This window comes from Bos mutus, chromosome 4 (genome assembly GCF_027580195.1).
Source record: "Bos mutus isolate GX-2022 chromosome 4, NWIPB_WYAK_1.1, whole genome shotgun sequence".
Classification (NCBI taxonomy): domain Eukaryota; kingdom Metazoa; phylum Chordata; class Mammalia; order Artiodactyla; family Bovidae; genus Bos; species Bos mutus.
Genome location: NC_091620.1, coordinates 31,944,096 through 31,956,751, shown reverse-complemented (window position 1 = coordinate 31,956,751; position 12,656 = coordinate 31,944,096). Strand labels below are relative to the sequence as shown.

Here is a 12,656-nt window from a genome sequence, read left to right as displayed (position 1 = left end):
CAAAAAGGACTTGAACAGATAATTCAGAAAGATATAAATACGAATGACTGGTATGGAAATGCTGAACTTTGCTAACAGTAAAATAAAAATCAGTTGGCATTTATTTTATGATAATACCGAGTATGAAAGGAGGAAAAAAAACAGCACTCTCATATGCTGTTACGGTAGCAAAAACTGTTAATACTTTTGAGAACAATTTGGTAATCTGTATAAGAGTTTAAGTAATATTTATCTTCCATAATCCAGGAATACCACTTGCATAAATTTATCAAAGACGAATTTATGTAAGAATACAAATGACCATCTCAACACTTATTTTAACACTTTAAGAAAACTTAAGTATCTAAAAATAAAATTGAGACTCAGGCAGACAATGGTCTATTACACAGCTACTTAAAATCATACTCATGGAGAATATTTAAAGAATGCTCATGACATACGTTAAAAAAAAAAAAAAACACAACAAAACTGAAGTAATTCCAGTTTCATATATACAAAAGAGAAACAACAAACTGAGTTGTCTATAGGCTTTGGAAAGTAAGGCATTATTTAATGTCCTCTTTAATATTTTAGGGCTTCTCCGGTTGTTCAGACAGTAAAGAATCTGCCTGCAATGCAGGAGAAATGAAGTGAAGTCGCTCAGTCATGTCCGACTCTGCGACCCCGTGGACTGTAGCCTACCAGGCTCCTTGTCCATGGGATTCTCCAGGCAAGAATACTGGAGTGGGTTGCCATTTCCTTCTCCACGGGATCTTCCTGATCCAGGGATCAAACCCAGGTCTCCCGCATTGCAGGCAGACGCTTTAACATCTGAGCCACCAGGGAAGCCCAATTCCCTGGTTGGGAAGATCCCCTGGAAAAAGGAGTGGCTACCCACTCCAGTATACTTCCCTGGAGAAGTCCATGGATAGAGGAGCCTGGTGGGCTACATTCCATACAGTTGCAGAGAGCTGGACAAAACTGAGCAACTAACACTGCCCTTCTTAATAGTAATTATTTTTAGAGCAGTTTTAGCATTGCTGAAACTTCCTCTTTAATGTTTTAAAAATTCTCTTAACAATCATATTATACAATACTTCTATTAAAGTGTTCTTAAAGTGTTATTAATGTAGAAAACACCTGAATCCCAGAATAAAGTGTTTCAAAATGAAAATATACAATAAAAGTGCCAAGTTCAGTTCAGTCGCTCAGTCGTGTCCAACTCTTTGCAACCCTGTGAATGGCAGCACGCCAGGCCTCTCTGTCCATCACCAACTCCCGGAGTTTACCCAAACTCATGTCCATCCAGTCGGTGATGTCATCCAGCCATCTCATCCTCTGTCATCCCCTTCTCCTCCTGCCCCCAGTCCCTCCCAGCATCAGGGTCTTTTCCAATGAGTCAACTCTTTGCATGACGTGGCCAAAGTTCTGGAGTTTCAGCTCAGCATCAGTCCTTCCAATAAACACCCAGGACTGATCTCCTTTAGGATGGACTGGTTGGATCTCTTTGCAGTCCAAGGGACTCTCAAGAGTCTTCTCCAACACCACAGTTCAAAAGCATCAATTCTTCAGCGCTCAGCTTTCTTCACAGTCCAACTCTCACAAACATACTTGACCACTGGAAAAGCCACAGCCTTGACTAGACGGACCTTTGTTGGCAAGGTAATGCCTCTCTTTTGAATATGCTATCTAGGTTGGTCATAACTTTCCTTCCAAGGAGTAAGCGTCTTTTAATTTCATGGCTGTAATCACCATCTGCAGTGATTTTGGAGCCCAGAAAAATAAAGTCTGACACTGTTTCCACTGTTTCCCCATCTATTTCCCATGAAGTGATGGGACCAGATGCCTGATCCTAGTTTTCTGAATGTCGAACTTTAAGCCGACTTTTTCACTCTCCTCTTTCACTTTCATCAAGAGGCTTTTGAGTTCCTCTTCACTTTCTGCCATAAGGGTGGTGTCATCTGCATATCTGAGGTTATTCATATTTCTCCCAGCAATCTTGATTCCAGCTTGTGCTTCTTCCAGCCCTGCGTTTCTCATGATGTACTCTGCCTAGAAGTTAAATAAGCAGGGTGACAATATACAGCCTTGACATACTCCTTTTCCTATTTGGAACCAGTCTGTTGTTCCATGTCCAGTTCTAACTGTTGCTTCCTGACCTGCATACAGGTTTCTCAAGAGGCAGGTGAGGTGGTCTGGTATTCCTATCTCTTTCAGAATTTTCCAGAGTTTATTGTGATCTACACAGTCAAAGGCTTTGGCATAGTGGAAAAAGCAGAAATAGATGGTTTTCTGGAACTGTACAAAAAAGATCTTTATGACCAAGATAATCATGATGGTGTGATCACTGACCTAGAGCCAGACATCTTGGAATGTGAAGTCAAGTGGGCCCTAGAAAGCATCACTACGAACAAAGCTAGTAGAGGTGATGGAATTCCAGTTGAGCTCTTTCAAATCCTGAAAGATGATGCTGTGAAAGTGCTGCACTCAATATGCCAGCAAATTTGGAAAACTCAGCAGTGGCCACAGGACTGGAAAAGGTCAGTTTTCATTCCAATCCCAAAGAAGGGCAATGTCACAGAATGTTCAAACTACTGCACAATTGCACTCATCTCTCACGTTAGTATAGTAATGCTCAAAATTCTCCAAGCTAGGCTTCAGTAACACATGAATCGTGAACTTCCTGATGTTCAAGCTGGTTTTAGAAAAGGCAGAGGAACCAGAGATCAAATTGCCAACATCTGCTGGATCATCAAAAAGGCAAGAGTTCTAGAAAAACATCTATTTCTTCTTTACTGAGTATGCCAAAGCCTTTGACTGTGTGGATCACAATGTATTGTGGAAAAAGTACCAAAAATAGAGCTTAATATTTTGGGATGAAAATGAGTAATTTTTCCTTTAACATGAGATTTGTAATTTTACACTTAAGAGTGTTTTTTCCCCTTACAGAAGGAATTCCCATTTGTATCATTATGGAAGTAGAAAATCTGAAAAGCAAGTGGTTGTCATGGTAATGATGGGGGCAAGACTTACTTTAATACTACTTTGGTAATTTTTAAAGATTAAACACTTATAACTCTCATCCATTCTCAGGAACCAGAAAAGAACATAAATTAATGGAAATAATCTGAAAAATATACATCCTTTCCAAAAAGTTGTTGAAGGGCTTCCCTGATAGCTCAGTTGGTAAGTAATCACCTGCAGTACAGGAGACCCCGGTTCGATTCCTGGGTCGGGAAGATCTGCTGGAGAAAGGATAGGCTACCCACTCCAGTATTCTTGGGCTTCCCTTGTGGCTCAGCTGGCAAAGAATCCATCTACAATGTGGGAGACCTGGGTTCAATCCCTGGGTTGGGAAGATCCCCTGCAGAAGGGGAAGGCTATCCACTGCAGTATTCTGGCCTGGAAAATTCCATGGACTATATAGTTCATGGGGTTGCAAAGAGTCAGACATGACTGAGCGACTTTCACTCACTGACTTCTGAAAAGTTGTAAACAAAGCTAACCCACAAAAAGGTGGGGCAGAAGACTACAACATTCATTTTTGGCACAGTGATAGAACTTGAATGTTTGTTACACTAAAAGTAGCTAGTAAGCAGTTATATGCTGTCTTTCGGAAATCCAAAAAGGAAAGGCCATTTTCTTTCCCATCTATCTGTTATAAATCATACTGTCACTGGTTACATTTGGATGAAGTCCACCTGAATTTTGTAAACTGAAGCCAATATCTGATGGGAAAAACAACTTGGAAAGTAACATACTACAATAAACCTATGTTTATCCATCCACAGAATCAGCTGAAGTCTCCTAAATGGAAAAACAGAACAGGGGAAAAAGATATGGCTAGGAAAAAAAAATACTTGTAGAACTACTCTCTACTTTATGTCTTCCTCCACACAGTGAGTTACTTTGGGGGTCAGGGGAGCTTGTAGAAAAAAAAAGAAAACTTCTATAAAGAAAAGAAGATGAAGGTACTACAAAATCGAATAGTAATTAGCAGTTATAAAATTATCAAGATTGTTACTGCTAACTTTTATTAAGCAACTGAGTATGTACCTGCCATTTCTTTCTTCTTTTCCTATTGTGGTTCCTCTCTATCATCAAGTATGCCCAGTTAGGTGGTTTAGACACTTGGGTCCACATTTTTCCCTTAACAATGCTACTAACTATGAAGAAAAAGACTGAATTAATTTCAAAATCAAATTTCTTTATTATTCTTATTATATTATAGGGCGATATTCAAACCAGAACATTTCATGCAAAGATGGGCAAAATAAAGGACAGAAATGGTAGGGACCTAGTAGAATTAGAAGACATTAAGAAGAGGTGGCAAGAATACACAGAAGAAATATACAAAAAGATATTCATGACCCAGATAATCACAATGGTGTGATCACTCACCTAGAGCCAGACATCCTGGAATGTGAAGTCAAGTGGGCCTTAGGAAGCATCAACAAAGCTAGTGGAGGTGACAGAATCCCAGTTGAGCTATTTCAAATTCTAAAAGATGATGCTGTGAAAGTGCTGCACTCAATATGCCAGCAAATTTGGAAAACTCAGCAGTGGCCACAGGACTGGAAAAGGTCAGTTTTCATTCCAATCCCAAAGAAAGGCAATGCCAAAGAATGCTTAAACTACCACACAATTGCACTCATCTCACACGCTAGCAAAGTGATGCTCAAAATTCTCCCAGCCAGGCTTCAACAGTACATGAACTGTGAACTCTCAGATGTTCAAGCTGGTTTTAGAAAAGGCAGAGGAACCAGGGGATCAAATTGCCAACATCAGCTGGATCATCAAAAAAGCAAGACAGTTCGAGAAAAACATCTATTTCTGCTTTACAACTATGCCAAAGCCTTTGACTATGTGGATCACAACAAACTATGGAAAATTTATTGAAGAGATGGGAATACCAGACACCTGACTTGCCTCCTGAGAAATCTGTATGTGGGTCAAGAAGCAACAGTTAGACCTGGACAGGGAACAGTAGACTGGTTCCAAATAGGAAAAGGAGTACATCAAGGCTGTATATTGTCACCCTGCTTATTTATCTTGTATGCAGAGTACATCATGAGAAACGCTGGGCTGGAAGAAACACAAACTGAAATCAAGATTGCTGGGAGAAATACCAATAACCTCAGATATGCAGATGACACCACCCTTATGGCAGAAAGTGAAGAAGAACTAAAGAGCCTCTTGTTGAAAGTGAAAAAGGAGAGTGAAAAAGTTGGCTTTAAAGCTTAACATTCAGAAAAGTAAGATCATGTCATCTGGTCCCATCACTTCATGGCTAGTAGATGGAGAAACAATGGAAACAGTGACAGACTATTTTGGGGGGCTCCAAAATCACTGCAGATGGTGACTACATCCATGAATTTAAAAGACGCTTACTCCTTGGAAGGAAAGTTATGACCAACCTAGACAGCATTTTAAAAAGCAGAGACATTACTTTGCCAACAAAGGTCCATCTAGTCACAGCTATGTTTCTTCCAATAGTAATGTATGGATGTGAGAGTTGGCCTATACAGAAAGGTAAGAATTGATGCTTTTAAACTGTGATGTTGGAGAATTCTCTTGAGAGTCCCTTGGACTGCAAGGAGATCCAACAAGTCCATCCTAAAGGAAATCAGTCCTGAATATTCTTTGGAAGGACTGATGCTGAAGAGGAAATGCTAATACTCTGGCCACCTGATGCGAAAAACTGACTCATTTAAAAGACCCTGATGCTGGGAAAGATTGTAGGTGGGAGGAGAAGGGGACAACAGAAGATGAGATGGCTGGATGGCATCACCAACTCAATGGACATGAGTTTGAGTAAACTTTGAGAGTTGGCAATGGAAAGGGAAGCCTGGCGTGCTGCAGTCCATAGGGTCACAGAGAGTTGGATACAACTGAGTGAATGAACTGAACAGAACTGATTCAAATCAAAGTTAAGATGTCCGATAAAAATGGGTGAGATAGAAACAGCACTGTCATACAAAAATTATCTTCACAGTAAATGCTGTATTTAATAATATTCATGATAAATATTCAATACCAACACAGATATACAAAAACACAGGAATACACACCCAAGAAGGCACCACATATTGAAAACCTAGAAAGATTGTATCCTGTCATGATCTAGTTGAAATTACTTTGGGCAAATAATGTGGAGAAAAAGAAATATCTTGAGTTGCCCAGCAAGATGACACCTATTAAAGAGTCGTAAATTAAACCAAATATTCCAAGGTACAACTAATTCAAGAAGAGATAAATGATTCTTTATTGTCTATATAAAATACAGACATACAACCAAGATGGAAAAGACTATACATGAAATCACTGAAGCAATAACATTTATGAAGCTAAAAAAGTTAATAACAAGCAGACTTTAGGAAACTTGTAAGCCCTCAGTATTAAGAAATATTTTCAATATAATTGGTAATTCACATTTACTAGGGTTTCCACACATATGGATATATTCCCACACATACGTATCTTCATGGTTAAAAATGGCCATCACAACTAACAAAAATCTAATATATTAGAAAAGCACCACTGATAGACTGTTGAAAAGAGCTCTCTACGGCAAACATGTAACATCTCTGAAAAGACAGATTTTGAAATATAGAAGCCAAAAAAGACAAGAAAATCAAAGAATACTAAGTTAGAAATAACATAAAGCCCAACCATGCTTCTGAAGCATCGGCCATCTTTGAGAAAGCACAAAACCATGAAACTGAAATCTCAATAGGAAGAAATCCCATGGCAGTATTGAAGTGATACTTTAAAATATTATAAAGAAAAAACAAAATACATAATTTTTATACAGAGAAGTAAGTGCTATGATACTCATCCACTTAGTCAACAAGTCAACCTGTTTAAAGCATTTGTGTGCCATAATAAGTGCTATATTTGTGGAATAAGATGATAACCAGGATAGAAATGTTTCCTTCATGGAACATATATTGTAGAAGTCATTAAAATCTAGGTCAACATGTTTCTCAAAATATAGAGTAAATCAAAATTATCCCGGTGCAAGTTCAAAATTCTGATGTCCATCCCCAGAAATTCTGATTCAATAGGTATTGAACAGAACTCAAGATCTGTTTTTAATAAGCTTTAATGGAAAGAGAGATGTTTTAGCTCTGCTATTAATTAGGTAGCAGCTTTGGGCACTGGTCACTTATCCTCATTTCTAAGATGGGAATGAAGTGAAATGAAGTCAACATTGCTCAGGTGTGTCTGACTCTTTGCGACCCCATGGACTAGTCCATGGAATTTTCCAGGCCAGAATACTGGAGTGGGTAGCTTTTCATTTCTCCAGGGGATCTTCCCAACCCAGAGATCAAACCCAGGTCTTCCGCATTGTAGGTATATTCTTTACCAGCTGAGCCACAAGGGAAGCTGAAGAATACTGGAGTGGGTAGCCTATCCCTTCTCCAGCAGATCTTCCTGACCCAGGAATAGAACCAGGATCTCTTGCATTGCAGGTGAATTCTTTACCAACTGAGCTATCACGGAAGCCCAAGATTGGAATAATTCTGCTTAAAAGGTTTACTCTACAGAATAAAAACATTTTTGAAGTGTTTTGCACAGTACCTGGCACAAGTGTATTCAAAATGGCACCATGAAAGTCAGAAAATCTGGATTCACACTGAACTAAGAAGCCTACCAAATATATAACACTGGAAAAGGCACTGAACCTCTGTGAGCTTCAGTTTCTATTTATGTAATTTGTGGGTAATAATGCCACTGATTAACACAAAGTTACCAGAAGAAAAAAATAATATTTTGGTAAGCTATAAGAAATTCTACACAGAGGTAATTATAGTAGAGGCTACCAGCAGTTTTTTTTTAATTTTACTGATGTACATATAGTTGATTACAATGTTGTATTTCATTTCTACTACACAGTAAAATGACTCAGTTACATGTATGTGTATTATTTCCCATTGCAGTTTACCACAGGATAATGAATACAGTTTCCTGTGCTATACAGTACAGTCTTGTTGTTTTTATATATTAGTTTATATCTGCTAATCTCACACTTTCATTCCTTACTCCCCCCACCTGATCTCCCCCCTTGTACTTCATGTCCGAATCTGTTTTTCTTTCCTAGATACGTTCATTTGTGTCGTGTTTGGGATTCCACATATAAGTGGTAGCACATGGTTTGTGTCTTTTTCTTTCTGACTTCACTTGAGACTACCGGCATTCTTAGTCATAGCAAAGTATTATGGAAATATAATCCTTGAAAAAGAGGGGAAAGTCTTATGTGAGAAAAATTGAGAAAAAGGCTTTTTTTTTTACCTTATTTTCCCAACAAAGGGCTTCCCTGGTAGCTCAGCTGGTAAAGAATCCACCTGCAATGCAGGAGACCCTGGTTCTATTCCTGGGTCAGGAAGATCCACTGGAGATAGGATAGGCTACCCATCCTATTATTCTTGGACTTCCCTGCAGGTTCAGATGGTAAAGAATCCACCTGCAAAGTGGAGGACCTGGGTCTGATCCCAGGGCTGGGAAGACCCCTGGAGAGGGGAACGGCTACCCACTCCAGGATTCTGGCCTGGAAAATTGCATGGACAGAAGAGCCTGGTGGGCTACAGTCTATGGAGTCGCAAAGAGTCGGACATGACTGAGCGACTTTCACTTTCCCAACAAAATGTACTTAATCCATTCAAGAGTTTGAGTACAGAATGTATACCACCTGGGAAATGGTAACCCTCCAAATGTAAATCAGGAATATAGACTCCATACACATTAATAATACAAATCTTAATTCCTATGAGAACTCCACAAAGCCAAGTTGGATATAGTTTCACAAGCCAACAGTTGCTGGAAATACTACCCAAAGAAAAGAAAACCCTTGATTACTTAGTTCACTACTTAAGCATTACTACTGTATGAGCCACCAGGGAAGCCCAACGACATAAACAGAAACACAAGCTCACAGAGGGTCAATGACTTGTGTGGTGTTACATATTTAGTACACATATGAGTCTGATATGAAGCCACATTTTGTGACTTTCTAGTAGGCTGGTTGTTTCCCAGCAGCCATTTTGAATACACCTCTTCAGCATTTACATCTCTTTCTGTAACAATCGCCGGAGAAGGCAATGGCACCCCACTCCAGTACTCTTGCCTGGAAAATCCCATGGATGGAGGAGCCTGGTAGACTGCAGTCCATGGGATCGCTAGGAGTCGGACACAACTGTATAACTTTCAAGTAGACAACCTGATCGACTTCACTTTTTTCACTTTTCACTTACATGCATTGGAGAAGGAAATGGCAAGCCACTCCAGTGTTCTTGCCTGGAGAATCCCAGGGACGGGGGAGCCTGGTGGGCTGCCATCTCTAGGGTCACACAGAGTCGGACACGACTGAAGCGACTTAGCAGCTGTAACAATCGCAGCCAAGCAATCATCTAATTCCATTGGTCGGCAATCTACCAGTTGAAAGGAAGTCGCCTGGAAAGCTTTTAAAAGGTATAGAAAAGGTATTTAAAAGGTATCCTGAAATTCTGATTCAGTGTGCCCAGGAGAGGGCCCTGGGACCCATCTATGCAAAATGCCTCCCAGGAAACTGTGACGTGAGCCAGAACCTGATCGCCTGTGATGCTGCGCTCTCCAGTCTACTCAGTGTGTTGGCTGTGCAACCAAACTCCAATGATGTTAGGCTAAAATCTTGCCTACTTCAGTTTCCACATTAGGCCTAGTTTTTTATTCTTGGGGCCACACACAACACAAGCCTAATCTGTCTCCAGGCCCTTCAGGTGACTTATATGATGTTTCAGACTTGATGACCCTAAATTTATTCACATCTTTTCATTTGTATTTAGTACCCAGAAGAGAGCACAATTCTCCTTTAGAAACCAATGGTGGGCTTCCCTGGTGGTACAGTGGTTAAGAATCTGCCTTGCAATACAAGAGACATGGGGTCAATCTCTGGTCTGGGACAATCCCACATGCCATGGGGCTACTCAACCTGTGCACCACAATGATTGAGCCTGTGCTCTAGAGCCCCCTCATGCCACAACTGCTGAAGCCCAAACACCTTAGAAGCCGTTCTCTGCAACAAGAGACACCACTGCAATGAGACCTCACACCGCAACTACAGAAACCCCACACAGCAATGAAGACCCACCACAGCCAAAAATAAGTATTAAAAAAAAAAAACAGTGATGATACTCCTTCATTAAAGGAATAATATTAATACAGTTTAAGTGTGCCTTTTACTAAACTGACAACAACATATTATGCTTACTTCTTTGTAATACCCTTACTAAAAATACTTACTTTGGAATATATTTATTTTGGAGCAATTTTAGGTTTACACAAAAGTTGCACATGTAGTACAAACAGCATCCATGGCCCCCTCACCCAGCTTGTTTTCCAAATGTTAACACATACAGTACCACAGTACATCTACCTGAACCAAAAATGAGTTTTCTTAATTACATCTTTTCCCAGAAATTACTTTCCTCAACACCTTTCTTTCATCCTAAACAGACTTTGACTTTTGTTTCATTTTATGATGCAAGTATAGGCTCTTACATTTCCTCTATTAAGATTCATAGCCATGATTTCATCTTGCAAGACTTCAACACAAAGACTCAAACCTTGAGTTTTACAAGATAGAATGTAATGCCTTATACTTGTTAAGATATTCTGAGTCAAGGTCCAAATAGACAGCATCTACTAGTGCCTCTAGATTCATGCCACACAGTGATCTGGTAAGCAACACTTCTATACTTTTATCTTGTGCGACAGGTTTGGGCTTGAGTAAGACAGAGGAACCAGGGATCAAACTGCCAACATTCGATGGATCATTGAAAAAGCAAGAGAGTTCCAGAAAAACATATATTTCTGTTTTATTGACTATGCCAAAGACTTTGACTGTGTGGATCACAATAAACTCTGGAAAATTCTGAAAGAGATGGGAATACCAGACCACCTCACCTGCCTCTTGAGAAACCTGTATGCAGGTCAGGAAGCAACAGTTAGAACTGGACATGGAACAACAGACTGGTTCCAAATAGGAAAAGGAGTTCATCAAGGCTGTATGTTGTCACCCTGCTTATTTAACTTCTAGGCAGAGTACATCATGAGAAACACTGGGCTGGAGGAAGCACAAGCTGGAATCAACATTGCCAGGAGAAATATCAATAACCTCAGATATGCAGATGACACCACCCTTATGGCAGAAAGTGAAGAGGAACTCAAAAGCCTCTTGATGAAAGTGAAAGAGGAGAGTGAGAAAGTCAGCTTAAAGCTCAACATTCAGAAAACTAGGATCATGGCATCCGGTCCCATCACTTCATGGGAAATAGATGGGGAAACAGTGGAAACAGTGTCAGACTTTATTTTTCTGGGCTCCAAAATCACTGCAGATGGTGAATACAGCCATGAAATTAAAAGACGTTTACTCCTTGGAAGGAAAGTTATGACCAACCTAGACAGCATATTCGGAGAAGGCAATGGCAACCCACTCTAGTACTCTTGCCTGGAAAATCCTATCGATGGAGGAGCCTTGTAGGCTGCAGTCCCTGGGGTCTCTAAGAGTTGGACACGACTGATCGACTTCACTTTCACTTTTTACTTTCATGCACTGGAGAAGGAAATGGCAACCCATTCCAGTATTTTGGCCTGGAGAATCCCAGGGACAGGAGAGCCTGGTGGGCTGCTGGCTATGGGGTAGCACAGAGTCGGACATGACTGAAGTGACAGCAGCAGCAGCAGCAGCAGACAGCATATTGAAAAGCAGAGACATTACTTTGCCAATAAAGGTCCGTCTAGTTAAGGCTATGGTTTTTCCAGTGGTCATGTATGGACATGAGAGTTGGACTGTGAAGAAAGCTGAGCACCGAAGAATTGATGCTTTTGAACTGTGGTGTTGGAGAAGACTCTTGAGAGTCCCTTGGACTGCAAGGAGATCCAACCAGTCCATTCTAAAGGAGATCAGTCCTGGGTGTTTATTGGAAGGACTGATGCTGAAGCTGAAACTCCAGTACTTTGGCCACCTGATGCGAAGAGCTGACTCATTGGAAAAGACCCTGATGCTGGGAGGGATTGAGGGCAGAAGGAGAAGGGGACGACAGAGGATGAGATGGTTGGATGGCATCATCAACTCAATGGACATGGGTTTGGGCGGACTACAGGAGTTGGTGATGGACAGCTAGGCCTGGCGTGCTGTGGTTCATGGGGTCACAGAGAGTCGGACACGACTGAGCGACTGAACATAAACCTCTCTAGAGTTGCATTAAGCAACTTCTGAGGCACACACATCATCAATTAATCACTAACCTCAGAAATCTGTACATCCAGTTACTCTTTTATTCTTGCAAAGATATTTCCCTACCTCAGAAAGTTCAGACACATTGTACCTCTACATTTTTCATCTGTACTAGCCTAATACGGCTTTGCATGTTGTTTTTCAGTTGAGAGGTGTAGTTATGTGCACAGTGGAAGAAGTCCATGCCCAAAATGAGTCTGAAGTCCTTAGGGAAAAAAAGGAAACTCTCTTAACAACTACTGGCCATTCACTGAAGCAATTAATGACCCTGAGTGAAAACTGATGCCCATAGCAAGTCCACAGAGAATTCCTGATGAGTCACAAGCTAAAATCAGAAGAAAGAGAAAGTTGGGATTGTAGTATTTCTCCGTCAAGAAAAGAGTTCCATTCATTGTCATAA

General features: G+C 40.5%; 1 protein-coding gene across 13 annotated transcripts in view; it reads right to left on the bottom strand.

The window, feature by feature from the left end:
• CADPS2 (calcium dependent secretion activator 2) overlaps positions 1 to 12,656 on the bottom strand; it is a 585,913-nt gene that overhangs the window by 432,815 nt on the left and 140,442 nt on the right. The window lies entirely within an intron of this gene.